This window comes from Macrotis lagotis, chromosome 7, assembly GCF_037893015.1.
Source record: "Macrotis lagotis isolate mMagLag1 chromosome 7, bilby.v1.9.chrom.fasta, whole genome shotgun sequence".
Taxonomy (NCBI): domain Eukaryota; kingdom Metazoa; phylum Chordata; class Mammalia; order Peramelemorphia; family Peramelidae; genus Macrotis; species Macrotis lagotis.
Window position 1 is genome coordinate 99,557,078 of NC_133664.1, and position 19,388 is coordinate 99,576,465.

The following is a 19,388-nucleotide window of genomic DNA, read 5'->3' on the forward strand; positions in this document are numbered from 1 at the left end:
TCCTTTGTGAAATTACTATTTTGAACCAAATTTGGCACAAAATATTTAGCTATAGGATGAAAGAAAAATTTCATTTTCATCAACAAAAGATATATGCCATGTGGTGACTATGATCACATAGTAGTAGCAATAATTTACTATCAAAGAAAAATCACCACCATTATCAATAATGCACAACATATGTTACTTATCAAAAACAAATATTTGGCATATCCTAACACAACAATTCCAAATTGCATCTAGAAACAGATTCTAAAAAAAATTTTATTATAAATATCTTCAGTTATTAACCATTTGTAAAATATGTATAAACACAACTCCTTGCTTTCCAAGTATCCTTTTAAACAATGAGAACATTTTAAGTGACTTTTAAATAATTTTGTATATATTTTAACAGGTGTTCTGATTCCAAATATAATAAAAACATAAGATAAAGCAACTCTCTGAGCAGGGTGACATAGTAATTATTAGATTTCACAAAACATGTTTCCATATGGAAATCTTATTTCTTAGATTAATAGCAAAAATAAAAGAGTTTTAACTTTAAACTTAAATGGATTCTTTATCTTTGTTTTCCAAGTTAGTTTACTTATATAAAATAATATTCATATTCTCAAAAAAATTCTTCAGAAATTGAATTTTATACTTGTAATAACTTTAATACATTATTATAATTCTTATCTATAGCATGAAATAGCAAAAGTTCAGATAAAAACAGCAAATTTCTACTGACAGCAATTTAGATGCACTTATCTAATGGTAAAATATTTCAATATTGCCATAGTAAACTTACTCTTTTATGATTTTGAAAAATAGGAAATTTTTCATGAGAAGTATAAGCAAGGACATATTAGTCAAGAGGTCAAAGACCTAGGAAATGACACTCCAAAAGAAACATTCAGAGTCCCAGTGTCTCAGTTCATTAGAGCAATTTGGATCAAAAGGAGTTCAAAGATGGGTTCTCAGTTTTGTCCTCCAAAGGTAGAAGTACTGTTATCAATAATTAACTTCAGCACAGGCCTTCTTTATCCCCAACCTATCTCCTATGCTAAAGATCTCCACCAACATGTACTTAAGTTTATCTATGTATATGTATTATATACATATATAAATATATGTGTAGAGCAAATTTAACAATAGAAAAAAGATCTCATTAATTAAAATATATTGAATAACATAGTTAATATCTAATAATTGTACTAAATAAGCTTAGAAGTAAAAATTTCACATAAATGGAATTTTACAATATTTTATCACAAAGTCTTCAAATATCACCTTCCTTGAGTCAAAGGGTTTACAAAAAGGGCAAGGAAAGTCAGGGGAAAACATGCCTAATTCAATAACCATGATCATAAAACTTTAAAATATACTTTAACTACCTCTAGAAATTATCTTACAGTAAATCTGAAAATTAACTCCCATATAAATATATCCTTAAATGAGGCAGGCTTGTTTATACACATATATCTTTTGGTAAAAAAACAAATTCATAAAATATACCCGGATTTTGTGCAGAAATTCAATGCAGAAAAATCTTGATAAATGTTAATGACTGAATGTTTCTAAATATAACTTTTTATGATTTTAAGATTTTTTTTGTAATTCAGTTAATAATATTAAGAAGTTTATAAATATTAACCAAAATAACAAAATAAGTTTCTTTTTGTATAGAAATACAGATTACAGAATAGTGGCCATGTCCCAATCCAGGTAATAATGTCACTTTTAATATGTAGGGGAATCCTTCATGGAACAAGGATATTTTATATATACACACACACACATTTCTTTAATTGATTGGATATTCTGATTTGGGGAATTTATCATAAAGTAAAAGTCTGATACATGAATATCAAGTGAGTCCTCGATGACTTAACAATCAAACAGCAGGATAAAGTCAGTTACATTCCCAACATGATAAAATGTCACTAATCACAGCTTAGAGTGAGACAGGTTTGTTTCTTTCTCTCAGTTATAATAAATAATAATAACGCATCAAAGATTTTTCCTTGAAATTTTCCTCTTTGATTTGTTATAAATAAAATAATCATATTTTTTTTTAATTTTAGGTTTTTGAAAGGCATGGGGTTAAGTGGCTTGCCCAAGGCCACACAGCTAGGTAATTATTAAGTGTCTGAGATCGTATTTGAACTCAGGTACTCCTGACTCTAAGGCCGGTGCTTTATCCACTACACCACCTAGCCACCCCTTAATTTTCCAATGATTAGTTTATTAGATAAATTTTTCCCCATTGATAAACAGAACAGATATAATTTCTTACTAGTATTATTTATTACTGGAATATTTAGGAGTATCATATCTATTTATAGATATATAATGATATTTAATTAAAGGACATCATATAACTTAATAAACGTGTTAAGGGCAATTAGCAAAAAAGTTGATAGCCCTGATCTTTTTTTTTGTCCCCTTCAGAAATTTTTGGCTTAAATTGAACCAAATCTGAATGTATAACATATTTGTCTCTCTTTTAGCAGTATGCTGTAAATCACAGTTCAAAAGTACTTTTTGACCCCAGGAAATTTCATTGTTGCTATAGCAAGGTATGGCCCGCTCTGAAAGTTTCCTAGCAGATGTTTATCATAAGTCTTTACACTTAGTTGCAACTGGTTATTAATTTAAAATTCATTTTTAACAATAAAATTCAAACCACAAAAAGATAAAAGTAGAATTCACATTTAAAGCATTCCATTCATTTACAGAGCCTCAGATTTATAATTTATCATTTCTAAGTGATTTTTCCCAAGCATTTAATATTAGAATAGAATTCACAGGTTCCATCTGTCATTCTGAAATCAAAGGCTTGTTGGCTCCCTCGAATATTCTTCAAATTGGTGTTGGCTTATCCCTATGATATTAGGATTTTAATTTACCCCAAACATGCTTCCAACTTACACTATTTCAAATCTAGGTTCCATACTCCCAGAAAGATTCTATAATTTATCTTTTTATTTATATTTCATATACTGTGCATCATTTGCCTTAAAAAACAAATTACAAAAGTTTTCATAATCTATTCAAATTGTAGGTGTTATGATAAATTATTCACAAAACTAATGACACAACATTTCCAAGTTACTTCCTGTCTTGTATGATGAAGAACAAGACATTTTCCATGATTCAACCTACAAATAATTGATATTATAAATGGATGACAGCCTCATATAATTTGCAGCAAAAATTCTAATATTTTCATAATGTATATACATTTCAATTCAATAGTGTATTTTACATTATATCAATTCTTAATTTTAACTTGCATAACCTTTAAACTATTCAATAAAAATCAAATATTTGTTTTTATTTTGAATTCCATTTTCTTAAAATAATCTTTGCATTCCAGAATAGCAACTAGTCTGCGCTATAACTTTATCTTCTTTCCGATTCACAGAGATAGAGAGGAAGGGGAGGAGATCAACTTTCAAAGAAAATGAGATGAGAAGCTGCACAGAAGGACAAGCAGAGCAAATTTAAAAACCAGGTGGGGCTTGAGGTTTGACTCGAATTAGAGTTAGGAAAAGAGAAAAAGCAGACTTTCTTCCCTTCAGACCAAAATTTCTGGAGAAAAAATTATCCAGGGTGCCTAAGTTATGAACTTTGAAAGTAAAATTCTAATTTCCCCTCACTTTCCAGCTGTAAAATAAAGGAGAAAAAATTAGCTAAAAGGAGTCATTTTGAAAAAAAGGGAACAGAGATATGACAATCAGCACAAAAAATACAATAAGTGCACAGGTTTTAGCAATAAGAGAAAAAAAAGAAGTTGAAGAAATCAGAATTGGCAATGAGGAAGCAAAGTTTTCATTCCTTGCAGATATGATGGTAGGGATGCCCATCCACTGGGGAATGGCTAAATAAATTATGGTACATGAATACTATGGAATATTACAGTTCTATAAGAAACCATAAAGGGTCAGCCTCTAGAGAAACATGGATCTGATGCTGAGATAAGGCAGTAGGACTAAGAGAAAATCAAACACATTAACAACTACAGTGTGAGATGAACAATCTTGATAGAAGCAGCTCTTTTCAGAAGTCCAGAGAGCCAGAACAACTGTATTAGACTGGCTATGTACTATATTATCCCCATCCAGAGGAAGAAAAATAAACAAACCAAAACACACACACACACACACACAAACACACACACAGTCAACCCTATAGAATCTGATGAACACTGTATAAAAATTATCTCTTATGTATCTCTTTCATTTAATCCTAATTCCTCAAACTGAAAAATACTAAATTGTAAACATATGTATCAAAATATGCAAGTGCAATGCTAACCTGACTATTCACAGCTGAGTGGAGGGGCTTGGGAAGGGAGGATGGATGGAGGGAAATTTTTAAACTTAAAAATATACATGTTTTTATCAATGAATAAATTTTAAATAATAAATAAATTCAAAAAAAGATTATATAATGGTATACTTAGAGAACCTGAGAAAATCATCTAAAAAACTCCTCGAAACAATTAACAAATTTAGCAAACTAGCAGGATATTAAATAGACCCACATAAAACATCAACATTTCTATATATGAACAACAAAGTCCAAAAATAAGAGATAGAGAAATTCCATTTTAATTAACTGTAGACAACATTAAATACTTGGGAATCTACCTCCTAAGATAAATCCAGAAAATATGTGAACACAATCATAAAGCACTTCTCACCCAAATAAAGTCAGAGGTAAATAATTAGAAAAATGTCAAATACTCATGGTTAGGTCTAGCTAATATAATAAAAATGATAATTCTATCCAAATTAAATTACTTAATCAGCACCATACCAATCAAAATATCAAATAATTTTACTGAGCTAGAAAAAAATAATAACCAAATTTATCTGGAGCAACAAAAGATCAAGAATAGTGAGGAAACTGACGGGGGAAAAAATGTAAAGGAAGGTGGCCTAACTCTACTAGATCCAAAACTATACTATAAAGCAGCAGTCATCAAAACTGCTTGGTGTTGGTTAAGAAATAGAGTAATGGATCAGAGTATTAGGATAAATTCAAAAGAAACTGCAGTAAATGAGCACAGTAATCTATTTTGACAAACACAAACACATTAGCTTCTGGGATAAGAATTTACTATTTGATAAAAATTGTTGGGAAAACTGGAAAACAGTATGGCAAAAGCTAGGCATAAACTCACATCTCACACCATGTACCAAAATAAGGTCAAAATGGGTACAGGTTTTAGACATAAAGGGTGACACCACAGATAAATTAATAGAGCAAGAAATATTCATTTATCAGATCTATGGAAAGGTGACAAATTTATGACCAAAGGAGAAAGAGTATGATATAAACTACAAAATGAATGATTTTTGACTGTATTAAATTTAAAATGTTTTACATTAATAAAATCAATGCTGCCAAAATTAGAAGGAAAGTAGAAAACCGGGAAACAATCTTCACAACAAGGGGTTCTGATAAAGGTCTCATTTCTAAAATATATAGAAAATTATATCAGATTTATAAAGTTACCAATTATTCCCCGATTTATAAATAGTCAAAGGATATGAATAGCTTTTAAATGAAGAAACTAAAGCTATACATAATCATTTGAAAAAATGTTCCAAATCATTAATGATTAGAAAAAGGCAAATTAAAGCAACACTGAGGCATCACCTTATACCTGTCAGATTGACTAAGATGAGAAAAAGGGGAAATGATCAATGTTGGAGAGGTTGTGGGAGGATCAGGACATTAATGCATTGTTGCTGGAGTTCTGAACTTATCCAACCATTCTGGAGAGCATTGTGTAACTATGCACAAAGAGCAATACAATCGTTCATACCCTTTGGTCCAGCAATTCCAATTCTAGGTCTATATTCAGAAGAAATCATAATAATGGTAATAAATAGTCCTACATGTTCTAAAATATTCATAGCAGCCATTTTTGTAGAGGCAAAGTACTGGAAATTGAAAGGATGTCCATCAATTGGGGAATGGTTAAACAATTATATTCACACTGTATATGATGATGATGATGATGATGATGATGATGATGATGATGATAATAATCTTGTTTATGTATTACTTTAAGGCTTGGAAAATGCTTTAGTTTGTTGTCTCATGTGATCTTTATAAAAATGTTATGAGGTAGATTCTATTACCATTTTCATTTTTATTGATGTTTTATTTTACAAATACATGTTATGAAGTTTTTTTCAACATTCATTCATATGCATATGTATATTTAAGTCAATTTATTCTTTCAAAAATGATTTTCATGGTCTCTTTGAACTAGAATTATTCCTCTTCAATTCACCATCAATCAAATTGTCAAATTAAACTTAAGATTTCAGATTTGTTCAAATTACTCTTTTATTCAAAAATCTTTATTCATTCCTTCTTAAAATAAGAAGAAAATTCTACCTGCTTAGTAACCCCCCAGGCTTGTGGTGAAGATTGAATTAGATAACAACTTAAGCACTTTGCAAACCTTAAAGTGATACATTACCACTAGCTATTAGTACTGCTGCTGCCACTGCTGTTCCTTCTTTAATATCTGGTTCCAGTCAATTTTTTAAGGTTTATTTCATATTCCCATTTACATATTCCAGAAATTCAGTTTTACAATACCTTCTTCTAGGTTTTCACACTTGTTCAGAATGTACTTCCTCTTTTTCTCTTTCCTTCAGTATCCTCAGTTCCTCCCAAACTCAATTTAAGTTCCATTTTCTGTGGGAAATCTTTCCGGATATTAGCTCTACCTTCCTCTTCAAAGTACCATCTATTTTTATCTATTTGTACATTTTGCCACTAGTAATTAAACTCCTTGAGGGCACATAGATTTATTTATTTTCATTTTGATATCTTACACTAGACACTTAATAAATGCTTTTTTGAATTGAAATGAATTTGCTGTGTTTGTTTACTTAGTATATGAAGTTGTTTTAATTTATGAGGACCTTGAAGAATTTAGCAAACTGTCTTAATATAGTCCAATTTTGAGATTATACATAAAAATTATCCAGTACATCAGTATCCAAGACTCTTAAGTAACATGAAGTCTTCAGATACAAATGAAGACATAAAGACAAGCTAAATTTATTTTCAATAACATAAAAAATAGAGTAGTCAATGATGTGTCCAAAAGTAAAGAGAATTGTGAAGAAAGTGATATTTTCCTAAACAATAATGCAACTGAAATGATAAATGCAATGATGCTTACAATCAGGTTGACTATGTTCCTGAGGGTCTCTTCAAAATATTTCAGACAAATAAAGGGATCTTAACAAAGGTAGTGACAGATGCTGATTATATTGAAGTTAGAAAGTAATTTCAAAGTCTTTGATTTGATCATGCATTTTACAAAACTCATCCGTTGAAGTCTGCTCATGTAGTTATCATGCGACACTCTATTTTTTATTTTAAATAAAGAGGTAAATAGCAAAGCATCTAACTGGCAAAAGAATTATTCCTGAAAACAGGGTCTATCTAGGGCATATACTGACATCAGTACAGATGTCACCCAATTATCCCCAACAGCTACATCAACAGCATGTTACAATAATTGATCATAATGATGAGCTTGGGTAATCAACAAAATGTTGAGTTGCATTCAGCATCCTTTGCTTACCAAGGCAGAAAATTCTGTACTCTATTTTAGAACAATTTATCACAAAGGATTTAAATAAAATGATTCAGTTATCCAGAAAAATCACATTACCCAAGGCACTTCATTTCCTAACCATGAGCAATAGCTGAAGCATTATTATATAATGACTCAATTTCTTTCTAATTTGATATATTGGATAAGTTGCACAAAGTGTTAATTATATATTATACAGGAGTCTTTGGCATGCTGTTTCAGATGATTAATGGAATCTTTTGTCACCAATAATCTATAAACAAATAGCTGCAATTATCTCTCCTTCAATTCTGTCTTCTTTATACTAGGTAATGCTTAATACCAGGTCAATATTCAGTCATATATAACTGGAAACAGAACTTTAAAATGACCTAGTTTCATTTTTTTTCATTTTAAATATAAAAGAATTGAGGTGCAGAGAGGTTAAGAGACTTTGTCAAGGTCAATAAGTCATTTCATGTTAGAATTGAATTAGAACCCAGCTTATTTCTTGTGCTTTCTCCACTACACCAAGGCTGCCTTCACCTCCAGGCTCATGAAGTCTCATTTTAGCATATGTGGGAATCCAAATGAGATCCAAAATAAGTTAAAAGTATAAATAAGAAAGAAAATGCATACAATATAGAAATAATAGGGTTTAAAGTTCTCTGAGGCTCAGATATTCTTCCCTGATTTCAGTAGAGTCATATTCTGCATATTACCAAGGGAAGTTGAAAGTTATGAAACCTTTATGTATCACAAAACACTTCAACTCTAAGAGCAATACTTAACAATTAGACTGGATGAGGACTTCTAAGAGTTTATGGCTCATATCAAGATGCTGTCATTTTCATTCACTCGGTCTAAAAGGAGAATTGGATTTCTAAAACCTAGTCTAAAAGAAAAAAAGTCCCAGAATGCTGATATATATAGAAGCAACCACATTCATGATTCATCCTTACTTCATTTGAGTGCATAGATGAGAATGAAATTTCTGTCAAATATATTCTAATCAATCAGGAATGGTTTGTCCAAGTGGAAGTAAAATCACATAATGGATATGTGCTACAAATAATGCTTATTCCTGAGAATATTTTCTATTTATTGAATTGATGATCATATTTTCCAGATATTTTGTTCATTCCTCTTTCCCCTGAAACTAAAATAATAACCACATTTTCCAACTGGAAAAAAATTTTTTTCTTTAAATTAATCTCTATGCTCCTTGATCTATTGACTGTTTTTGATACTTTTAGCCATATTAATCTCCTAAACATTCTCTACCATTTTGGGTTTTATAATATTGTTTTCCCTTGATTCTCCTTTACTAATTGCTTCTTTTCATTGGGTTTTCTCATCTATCTCCTAGCCCTGATAATATATACCTCCAAGACTAGAACCTGATTCCTGTTTATCTCCTCACTCAATAGTTTTTCCTTTAACCCACTCTGAAGTATCATTTATATGCAGATAGTTTCCAAACCTACAATGCCAATTCTAAACTCTCTTCTGGTCTCCAATCTCAGATTGTGAATTTACTGGATATAATCAGCTGGATATGGTGTTAGCTTCTTAAATTCATGTTGTCCAAAGTGAAATTGATTATAAAGTAGTTGATCAGTGGCGAATGGATAAAATGTGATAAAATAAATGTAGAATTATTTCTGTGTCCTTAAAAAAGATAAATAAGAAGAGATAGGAAGGAGGAAACATATCAGCCAATGAAAATTGAAGCAATCAGAATCAGGAAAACAATACACAAAATAAGTACTATAATGGAAACTCAAAGAACTACAATAACACAATGGAAGCTAAAGAGTTTGCAATTATAATGATCAAGTTTGATCTCAGAGAAGATAGTTGAGAATTTGACTCTTCCTTTTTTACAGAAGTAAAGGTGTACAGATTCAAAATACAGAGCAGATGGCTGATCTTGACTCACAATATAAATAAATTTTGCCAAACTACTACCGCTCTCCCCTGCCCTCCCTCTACCTCCCCATTCTCCCCCTTAAGTTTTAGATGCTCTGCTTTGAGGGATGGATTGATATACTGAGAAATGAAGGTGGTTTTTGTAAAAATTATGTAATCATTTTTATTTTAATAATTTTATTTATTTTGTTACTTTCCCAATGACATGAAATTTTTGACATTATATTTTTTAAAATTTTGAGCTCCAAATTCTCTCCTGTCATCCTATTCCTCCTCCCCTTGAGAAGGTGAAAATTTTGATATCAATTACACATGTTTACACATTAACGATGTTGCAAAAAAATCACAAACAAAATAAAACAATAAAAACAAAGTGAAAAATATTATTCACTGTGATTCATCAGTTCTCTCCCTGGAGGTGGATAGAATATTTCATTATGGGTACTTTGGAATTATCTTGGATCACTGTCTTGATCACAGTAGCTAATTCATTCACAGTTGCTCTTCATTACAATATTGATGTTACTTTGTACAATGTTCTTCTGGTTTTGCATACCTTACTTTGCCCAAGTTCACATAAGTCTTCCCAGGTTTTTTTAAACCACCCTGCACATTATTTCTTATAGCATAATAGTATTCCACCACAATCATATACTACAATTTGTTCAATCAGTCTTTAATTGATAGATATTCCTTCAATTTTCTAATTTGGAAGTTTATATAAATGTTGGACTCTTTTCCTGGAATGGAAATTGAAGGAATTCTGTCTTAAATGACAGACTTAGTACTTAATTCTGGGGTTTGAGAAGTTTTGGGTACTTGAAAGTTGCTATGATTTTGGTAAAATAATATCATCTATATTTTAAATATAATATCATAGTGTACTGAAAATAAACATAATTTCCTGAGAATAACTAAAACACATATCTAGTTATACAAAGCCCCACAAGAAATAAAAGAATCTTAGCTCTAGATGGCCCAAAAGATTGTATTATGCTCTGTGAAATTTCACTGGAACCTAATCTCAGTTTTAATTAGTGTGAGGAGAATCTACCAATAAATTTTGAAATTCATTTTGAATTCCTAATTTTAATTTCTCCCATGTATGTTTTTTGTCAGGGGAAGTGAGGAGGGAAGGAAGGGAGGGGAAAAATTGTAAAACCTTCCAAAAATGACTGGTAACAACTACTGTTGCATGTAGTTGTAAAAACAAATAAAATATGTATATGAAACAAAACAAACAGACATAGAAAAAACAATTTTATAATTAAAAAATCCTCAGTATTTATAGGTTAAAATAAAAGGGAAAGAAGGGGAAGAAGACATTGAATCAGCTAGAGCCTATATCTATTTTGATCCAGTCAAGATAGATACAAGGGTGAATAGTAGAGTTAAGTTATTTTTTCTATGGTAATCACTTGTTTCTTGGCACCATCCCAATCATTCACCCCTCAAATTATCCAGATGCTAGCCGGAGTTCAACAATAGCACCTGACCCAAGTCTATCATTCCCAAAAACTTGCCTTATGCTATACAGATGTTCAACCCATCTATTACCCTTTCCAAAATCATAGCAGAAAAGGATTGAAATAGCAGCAGAGAGAATTTAGTTCATATTATATCTGAAAAGAAATGCTATTCTTGAAAGCTCTTACAGGTGTTCATTGAGTTTATTTGAATAACTGGTTTTTTTAAGAAACTCTAGGAAGTGTCATATTATATTTTGGCCCTTCTAATTATAAGGAAGTTTTTATTAGATAAAAAAATAAGCCTGTCATCTGTTTTCTATTACATGTTCCTAATTTTATCTACTAGAGATAAGGGACATTCAATCCTTCAATCCTTTTTACACAGGACATTTCTACATATGGTTGAAGGCAACCATCATTGTTACTTAACTTAATCTGCATCTCCTAAAATCTACCAGTGAAACATTTCCAGTATCTTCAATGATCTTTCTACAGCAGAACTTCAACAACCTGACTTTGCTCTAATTTGTCAATTTTATCCCAAAATATGACCTCCAAAATTGAATCCAATTCACCACAAGGTAAAGTGGTATAGAATATGTTAATTAGAACTAAGAGCTGAATTTAAAGCAAACACTCTATTTTAAACTATCTTTGTAAACTTATTTAGATAATTTAACCTTGCTGGACATCAATTTCCTCATCTCTAAAATGGAGAGTTGGATTTTTAATTTCTAAGGTTTCACTCAGTTTTAAATCTATTATACTATGAACCATTTTAGCTTAATCAATGTAGAGTACAATGAAATTATTATCTAATTTTTGACATTTTTCATGGTATAGCCTATAGTAATAATTTTTTGAGGTATTATATCCTACTATTCACGCATATGGTAAACTTGAATTTCACTGAAATTTTTAGTGTTTGTGCTTGCTCTTTTTTAATCCAACCATGGTTCAGGCATTTTTCTGATATCTTATAAATGTCATTAATTGAATAAATTTTGGGGGGATCCCTCTTAACTTCATTTCTTCTTACAGGTTTGTGATATGAATTAGCTTCCTTTATTTAAACCATCAAGAAAAAAATATCGAATAGCAGAATAACATAGGATCAAGGATGAATCACAATGAATATTTACCACTGATTTGTCATTAATGCAATAATACCATTTCTTTGGTGCAGAGCCAATCAATTGGCCTACAAATGCAAATAGCTATATTATCTTAAAGTCCTTAACATGCCTAGGAAAAATGGAAAGAATGCCAAGACCATCTTTTAAATAAATTGCTAAAATACAATTATATTTCACCCGAAACATTCTCTTTTTCTAACAAGAATATTAAAACAATACCAACAACAACAGAAAGAACATGGTTACCCTGATTGACTTGTTCTTAATGAAGTGAAGTCTTGCTGATCACCACCCAAGAATGGTTTTTGTTTCTGTTTTTTTTTCAATTTATATAAATATTTCATTTGTTTTTACAGCTACATACAATGGTAGTTTTTACCAGTAATTTATTGTTAAGGTTTTACAATTTTCCCCCTCCCTTCCCTCCTTCCTTCTCCTGACAGAAAGCAATCCGATACAACAAAATTCTAACAAAATTCCAAAGATTATAACAAAATTCTAAACATAAATCGATATTGATCATGTTGTGAGAGAAGAATCAGATCCAAAAGGAAGAAAGAAAATATTAGAGATAGTAAAAAAATGACATAATACAATAAGACAATGTTTTAAAATTGAAAATAATAAGCTTTGGCCTTCATTTACATTCCACAGTTCCTTTTCTGGATTCAGATGGTATTCTCCATCACAAGTTCCCTAAAATTGATCCTGATTATTGCACTGATGGAAGTTCATTAATTCCTTTGCTATTCTTGTCCTTTTGTGCCTCCATATGAATTTAGTTACTATTTTTTCAAATTCATTTAAGTAATCTTTTAGAAATTTGATTGGTATGGCACTAAATAAGTAATTTAACTTAGGTAGAATTATCATTTTTATTATATTAGTTCTGCCTACCAATGAGCAATTGACATTCACCCAGGAATTTAAATCAAATTTTATTTGTGTGAAAAGTGTTTTATAGTTGTTTTCAAAAAGTTTCTAAGTCTGGTAGGTAGACTCCCAAGTATGTTATGTCTGAAGTTATTATTTTTTTTTTAGTTTTTGAAAGGCAATGGAGCTAAGTGGCTTGTCCAAGGCCACACATCTAGGTAATTATTAAGTGTCTGAGACCAGATTTGAACTCAGGTACTCCTGGTTCCAGGCCGGTGCTCTAACCACTGTACCACCTAACTGCCCCCTGAAGTTATTTTAAAAGGGACTTCTATCTCTTTTTGCTCTATCCTGTTACTAATATATGGAAATGGTGAGGATTTATGTGAGTTTATTTTCTATCCTGCTACTCAACTAACTTTGTTAAGGGTTCCTAGTATTTTTTTTTGGATGATTTTCTAGGGTTCTCTGTGATCAACTCAACTGCAAAGTGTGAAGAGATTGTTTTATTACTGATTCTAATTTCTTCAGTTTCTTCTCTTATAGCTAAGGCTAGCATTGCTAATACAATACTGAATAATAGCGGTGATAACAGGCATCCTTGTTTCACTGCTGATCTTATCAGAAATGCTTCTAGCTTATCCTCATTAAATATAATGTTTGTTGATGGTTTCAAATAGATACTGCTTATGAATTTAAGGAACAATCTATTTATTCCTACTCTCTTGAGGGTTTTTCTAGGAATGGGTGTTGTAATTTGTCAAAAGTTTTTTCAATATCTATTGAGATAATCATATGATTTCTGTTGTTTTTATTGATATGGTCAATTTGAATCAATCCTGAATTCCTAGTATAAATCCTGCTTGATCATGGTGTATTAACTGAGCGATAACTTGCTGCAACTGCTTTGCTAATATTTCATTTAAAATTTTTACATCCATATTCATTAGGGACATTGGTCTATAATTTTCTTTGTTTTGACTCTTCCTGGTTTAGGTATCAGCACCATAATGGTGTCATAGAAGGAATTTAGCGGAATTCCTTATTCATCTATTTTTTCAAATAGTTTATATAGAATTAGAAGCAATTGTTCCTTGAATGTTTAGTAGAATTAATTTGTGAATCTATCTGGCTATGGAGATTTTTTCCTTTGGGAGTTCATTGATGACTTGCTGAATTTCTTTCTTTTTCTGAGTTAGCATTATTTAAGTATTTAATTTTTTCTTCTTTTAGCCTGACCAATTTATAATATTATAAATATTTATCCATTTCAATTAGATTATTACAGTTGGGCAAAATAGTTCTGAATTATTTAATTTCCTCCTCATTGGTGAAGAATTTTCCTTTTTTATTTTTGATATTAGTAATTTGGTTTTTTAATACAAATTAAAAAAACGTTTTACTCATTTAATTATTTTTCTCTTAATACCAACTCTTGGTTCTATTTATTAGTTCAATAGTTTTCTTGCTTTCAATTTTAATAATTTCATGTTTGACTTTCAGAATTTCTAATTATCTGTTTAATTGGGGGTTTTTAATTTGTTCTTTCTCTAACTTTTTAGTTCCATACCCAGTTCATTGTTCTCCTTTTCCTCTTTTTTATTCATGTAAGCATTTAGAGACATAATATATCCCCTAACTGCTTTGACTGTATCACAAAATTTTTGGTATGTTGTCTCATTATTGTCCTTGTCTTGAATGAAATCATTAATTCTTTCTATGATTGGGAGTTTGAGCCATACATCCTTTAAAATGAATTTATTTAGTTTCCAATTAATTTTAGATCTCTCCATGTTTCTTTATTGCCCATGATTTTAATTGCATCATGGTCTGAGAAGGATGCATTCAAAATTTCTACCTTTCTGCATTTGATTATGAGGCTTTTCTGTCCTTAGACATGGTCAATTTTTATGTAGGTGCCTTGTACTGCAGGAAAAAAAAGTATACATTCCTTTCCATAAATCATTCAATTTTCTCCTGGGGTCTATCATATCTAAATTTTCTAACCTTCTATTTACCTACTTAACCTCTTTTTTGTTTATTTTATGGTTAGATTCATCTAATTCCGCAAGAGGGAGTTGAGGTTTCCCACCAGTAGAGTTTTATTGTCTATGTCTTCCTATAAATCATTCAGTTTCTCCTCTAAGAATTTGGATGCTAAACTACTTGGTGCGTACTTATTTAGTATTAAAATTACTTCATTGTCTATGGTATCTTTCAAGAGGATATAATTTCCTTCTTTATATCTTTTAATGAGATCTATTTTTACAATTGCTTTATCTCAGATATGGATTGCTACCCCTGCTTTTTTCACTTCAGCTGAAGCACATAATCTGCTCCAGTCTTTTACACTTACTCTATATGTATCTCTCCATTTCAAATGTTTCTTGTAACCAGAAAATTGCAGGAGTCTGGTTTTTATTCCACTCTGCTATCCACTTCCATTTTATGGGAGAGTTCATCCCATTCACATTCAAAACTATAATTACTAACTCTTTATTGAACTCCATAAACATCCATATGTTCAGCTTAAGTATATTCCCTTTAATTGAGTTACAGTTCTCAAGAGTTATAAGAATCTTCCTTCCAGGTGGGGATGTAAATAATTTAATCTTATTGGATAACAGGTTTTTTGTTCTTTTACCCTGTTTACATTTTCTTGTATTTCTTGAGTCACCTGTTTGAAGATCAAATTTTCTGTTTAGCTCTGTTATTTTATCAGGAAAGATTGAAAGTCACTTATTTTGTTAAATGTCTATGTTTTGAGAGCAGACCATGGCCGGCCAGGCTGCCCCGGCGCCCATCTTCCAGGCAGGCAAGGACTGCCGGCCCTCCTGGGCCGGGGCGCCCACCGGCTATGCACCTGCAGATCTTGGGCAAACCAGTGATGGAGCGCTGGGAGACCCCCTACATGCACTCGCTGGTCACAGCCCAAGGGGGAAGGGTCCTGGAAGTTGGCTTTGGAATGGCCATTTCGGCCAGCAAAGTGCAAGAAGCCAACATCCTGGAGCATTGGCTCGTTGAGTGCAATGATGGCGTCTTCCAGCGGCTTCAGGAGTGGGCCCAGCATCAGCCCCATAAGGTTGTCCCCTTGAAAGGCTTGTGGGAAGAGGTGGTGCCCAATCTGCCTGATGGACATTTTGATGGAATTCTATATGACACCTATCCCCTCTCTGAGGAGACCTGGCATACCCATCAATTCAACTTCATCAAGGCTCATGCTTTCCGCCTGCTAAAGCCTGGGGGTGTCCTCACTTATTGCAATCTCATGTCCTGGGGAGAACTGCTGAAGACTAAGTACATGGATATCAAAAAGATGTTTGAGGAGACCCAGATTGCAGCCCTGGTGGAGGCAGGTTTCAAGAAAGAGAATATCAGCACTACTGTGATGGACCTAGTGCCCCTTGAGGAATGCTGCTACTACTCCTTCCCCAAGATGACTGTTGAGTCATCAAACACTGAAGATGCCAGTTTTCTCTTCCTACCAGGCTGACCCTGGACTGGGGGCACCAGGGACTCTAGCCTGCTAGGTTTGCTCAGTAGATCCCAGACAACATATTAACAATACTTGACAGAGGAACTTGACACAAGAAGAGAGGCAGAGAGTAAGCAGGGGATTGAGGGACTCTCTAGGCCTGTCTCCTGACTCAAGGCCCCAAGGGTAGTAAAAAGGCTTCTGTTTTAATCCAACAAAAGCATATTAAACTCTGGGCTGAGCCCAATGCTAGATGTTAAGGTTTAGGATTTTTCTGTCTTTTGATTTGTCTACCATCTTAGTCCTTGAAAGCCACTCAGGGCCTTAATTTGTTTCATTTGTAGAAAAGGTACATGTACCTGCTTGACAGGAAAGTTAATAATTAGGCTACCTATATGGAATGTTCTTCACCAAAAGTCTCTCTGAGGAATTGTTTTAAGGAAATAGGCTTCCCCTTTTATGTAGGGCTTATCAAATGCTCAAAATGGTGCTGGAGAAGTCCAGAGAGTCTAGAGCTTGGCCCCCTAGCTTTGAGGGGTTTATACCCCATTTTAGACAGAGGATTGCTAATCCAATAGTGAGTCTAGGGGTCAAATGCTCCTATTATGAGGTTTCCCCTCATTGGAGGGCTTTAAAGAGTCAACATCTACTTGTTGGGGATGGGATTCTTGTTCAGATGACAGCTGAATTAGATTAGGTGGCTTCTGGGGTCTTCACAGCACCCCTTGGGATCAGGGGAAAATGTTTTTATCTTTCTTTGTAGCCTCAGGGTGTATCACAGTGCCTAATACTTAATGCTTAATACTTCCTTGTGTGGCCCGTTAACCCCTTTCCTTTGAGATGGGCGGAGCAAAGAGTAGACCCATGTTATAGATGGTAGAGAGGCATTGGATCTACTAGAGAAGACCCAGGTTCTTGTCTCACTTCCGGTGTGTGCCGGTGTGACTCTGGGCAAGTCACAGAGCCTGGTTCCTTGGAGAATCTTCAGATTAAGCTGCAGATCTGCACTGGTACAGGAAATTTCTTCATTGGACTGTCCCCTTTCATCGCTAAAGTCAGAAGTTCAGTCCCCTTCCCTTTATAAGTGAAAAAACTGAGAAGTGATTTGTTCTTAGACACTAAAGTTGGAGTTGGGATCTGAACTCGGGTCTTGAGTCCCAGAGGCTGAGGGACTCTAGGCTCCAGCAAGTTCCACCATCCATCCCATTTGTTCTCTTTCAGTCTGTTTCCCTATAGAAATCCATTTGAAAGCCTTAATTTTTAATAATACACTGTGAGGTCCCCCTCCATCTTTTATTCAGATTTTGGTGCTCTTCAGACCAGGTGCTCTACTGGGGTGGCAGAGGTCCTGTGGGGGAAGGGAAGGCCTTGTATTTTCTCAGTTGTAGCAGAAAACCTGCTGCTAAAATAATAAAGCAATTCTGACCTCAAAAAAAATGTCTATGTTTTCCTCTGAAAGCAAAGGCTCAGTTTTGCTGGATGATGAATTCTTGGTTGTAATCCAAGCTCCCTTGCTCTCCAGAATGTCATGTTAAAAGTCCTTCAATTCCTTAATGATGATGCCAGCTACTGTATAATCCTGACTGGGGCTTCTTGGTATTTGAATTACTTCTCTCTGTCTGCTTGCAGGATTTTCTCCTTGATCTGATAATTCTGGAGTTCAGACACAGTATTCCTCTGTGTTTTCATTCTGGGTTCCCTTTCAATGACTATTTTGTCCTTTGAGTCCAGACATCAAGGCAGCTCTCCTTAACTATATGCTGAAGTATAGCATCCAGGTGTGTCTTTTTCCAAGGTTTTCAAGTAATTCTATGATTCTTAAATTCATTTTCCAGGTCTTTATTTGCCAATGAGGCATTTTACATTTCTTCATCTTCTTCATTTTTTAAATTTTGTTTAACAGATTTTTGGGGTCTCATGTAGTCATTAATTTCTATAGATTCCAATTTTTTTAGAAAAGAATTTTCTTCATTTACCTTTTGCATCTCCTTTTACAGTTGGCCAATTCTATTTTTGCAGGAGTTATTATCTTTTTCTATTTGTCCAATTGTGTTTATTTTCTCTTCTTTGTCTTTTCCCAATTTTTCCATTTGATTTTTAAAATCCTTTCTAAGAAGCTTTCCTAGACTGGAGACCAATTCATATTCTGCTCTGAACTTCACATAGATTTCCCCTTCTGACCTACTTTTCTGAGCAAGAATTCTTATCTCCAAGGTAACATTCAATAGAACATACTTTGCACTGGCTTCTCTTCATGTTAGGACCTTTCCCAAGGGTTTCATTTTGGGCGAGTGACTAGATCACAGACCTTCAGTGTTAAGATCCCTAGAGGTCTTGCCCAGTGGAGTTAAGAATCCCAGGGGGTTATTCAGTGGACCAACCAGTAAGGAAGGTCAGAAGCTTTCTTGTCTGTGTTGGGGATGTCAGCTACCTAGGCCTAGGAATGGATCTGAGCTGTCATCATATAATGTGGGTTATGACAGGGCTAGAAATGCCAGAGGCTCTCGCTGGATAATCAACACTGGGGGAGATCTGCCCACACCAAGCTTTGGGGAAAGGTGTTAACAGCTGGGGCTGTTTCTGTGTTTTTTACTGCAGAAAGTCAGGTCTCCCCACAGGAACAAGGAACGTTCCTCTGGAAACACTGGGGGTTCCACTAGAAACATGGGGGGCTCAAGGCCCAGGTCTTCCAAACCAGCCAAGCTGACTGGATGGGTGTCCTGGGCAGTTGCACTCTTACTTTCCTATCTTCCCTTCATACACACTGCAAAGGCTTCCACCATGGTTCTCAGATAAGTCCATTGGCCTCACCCTGCCACTGGGGTCTGCTTTCTTCCCTTAGACATGTCCATACTCTCCTCTGTCAGAACTTTCTTGGAGATATTTTCCTTTCTTCTTCT

The 19,388-nt window shown here is 33.3% G+C and overlaps 1 protein-coding gene and 1 pseudogene across 1 annotated transcript in view; one reads left to right on the forward strand and one right to left on the reverse strand.

Annotated features, from left to right (window-relative positions):
• The window catches only part of CNTNAP2 (contactin associated protein 2), a 2,968,630-nt gene that overhangs the window by 2,013,429 nt on the left and 935,813 nt on the right, over positions 1-19,388 (reverse strand). The gene's annotated exons all lie outside the window — the stretch shown is intronic.
• Positions 15,789-16,506, forward strand: LOC141493545 (guanidinoacetate N-methyltransferase A-like; annotated as a pseudogene).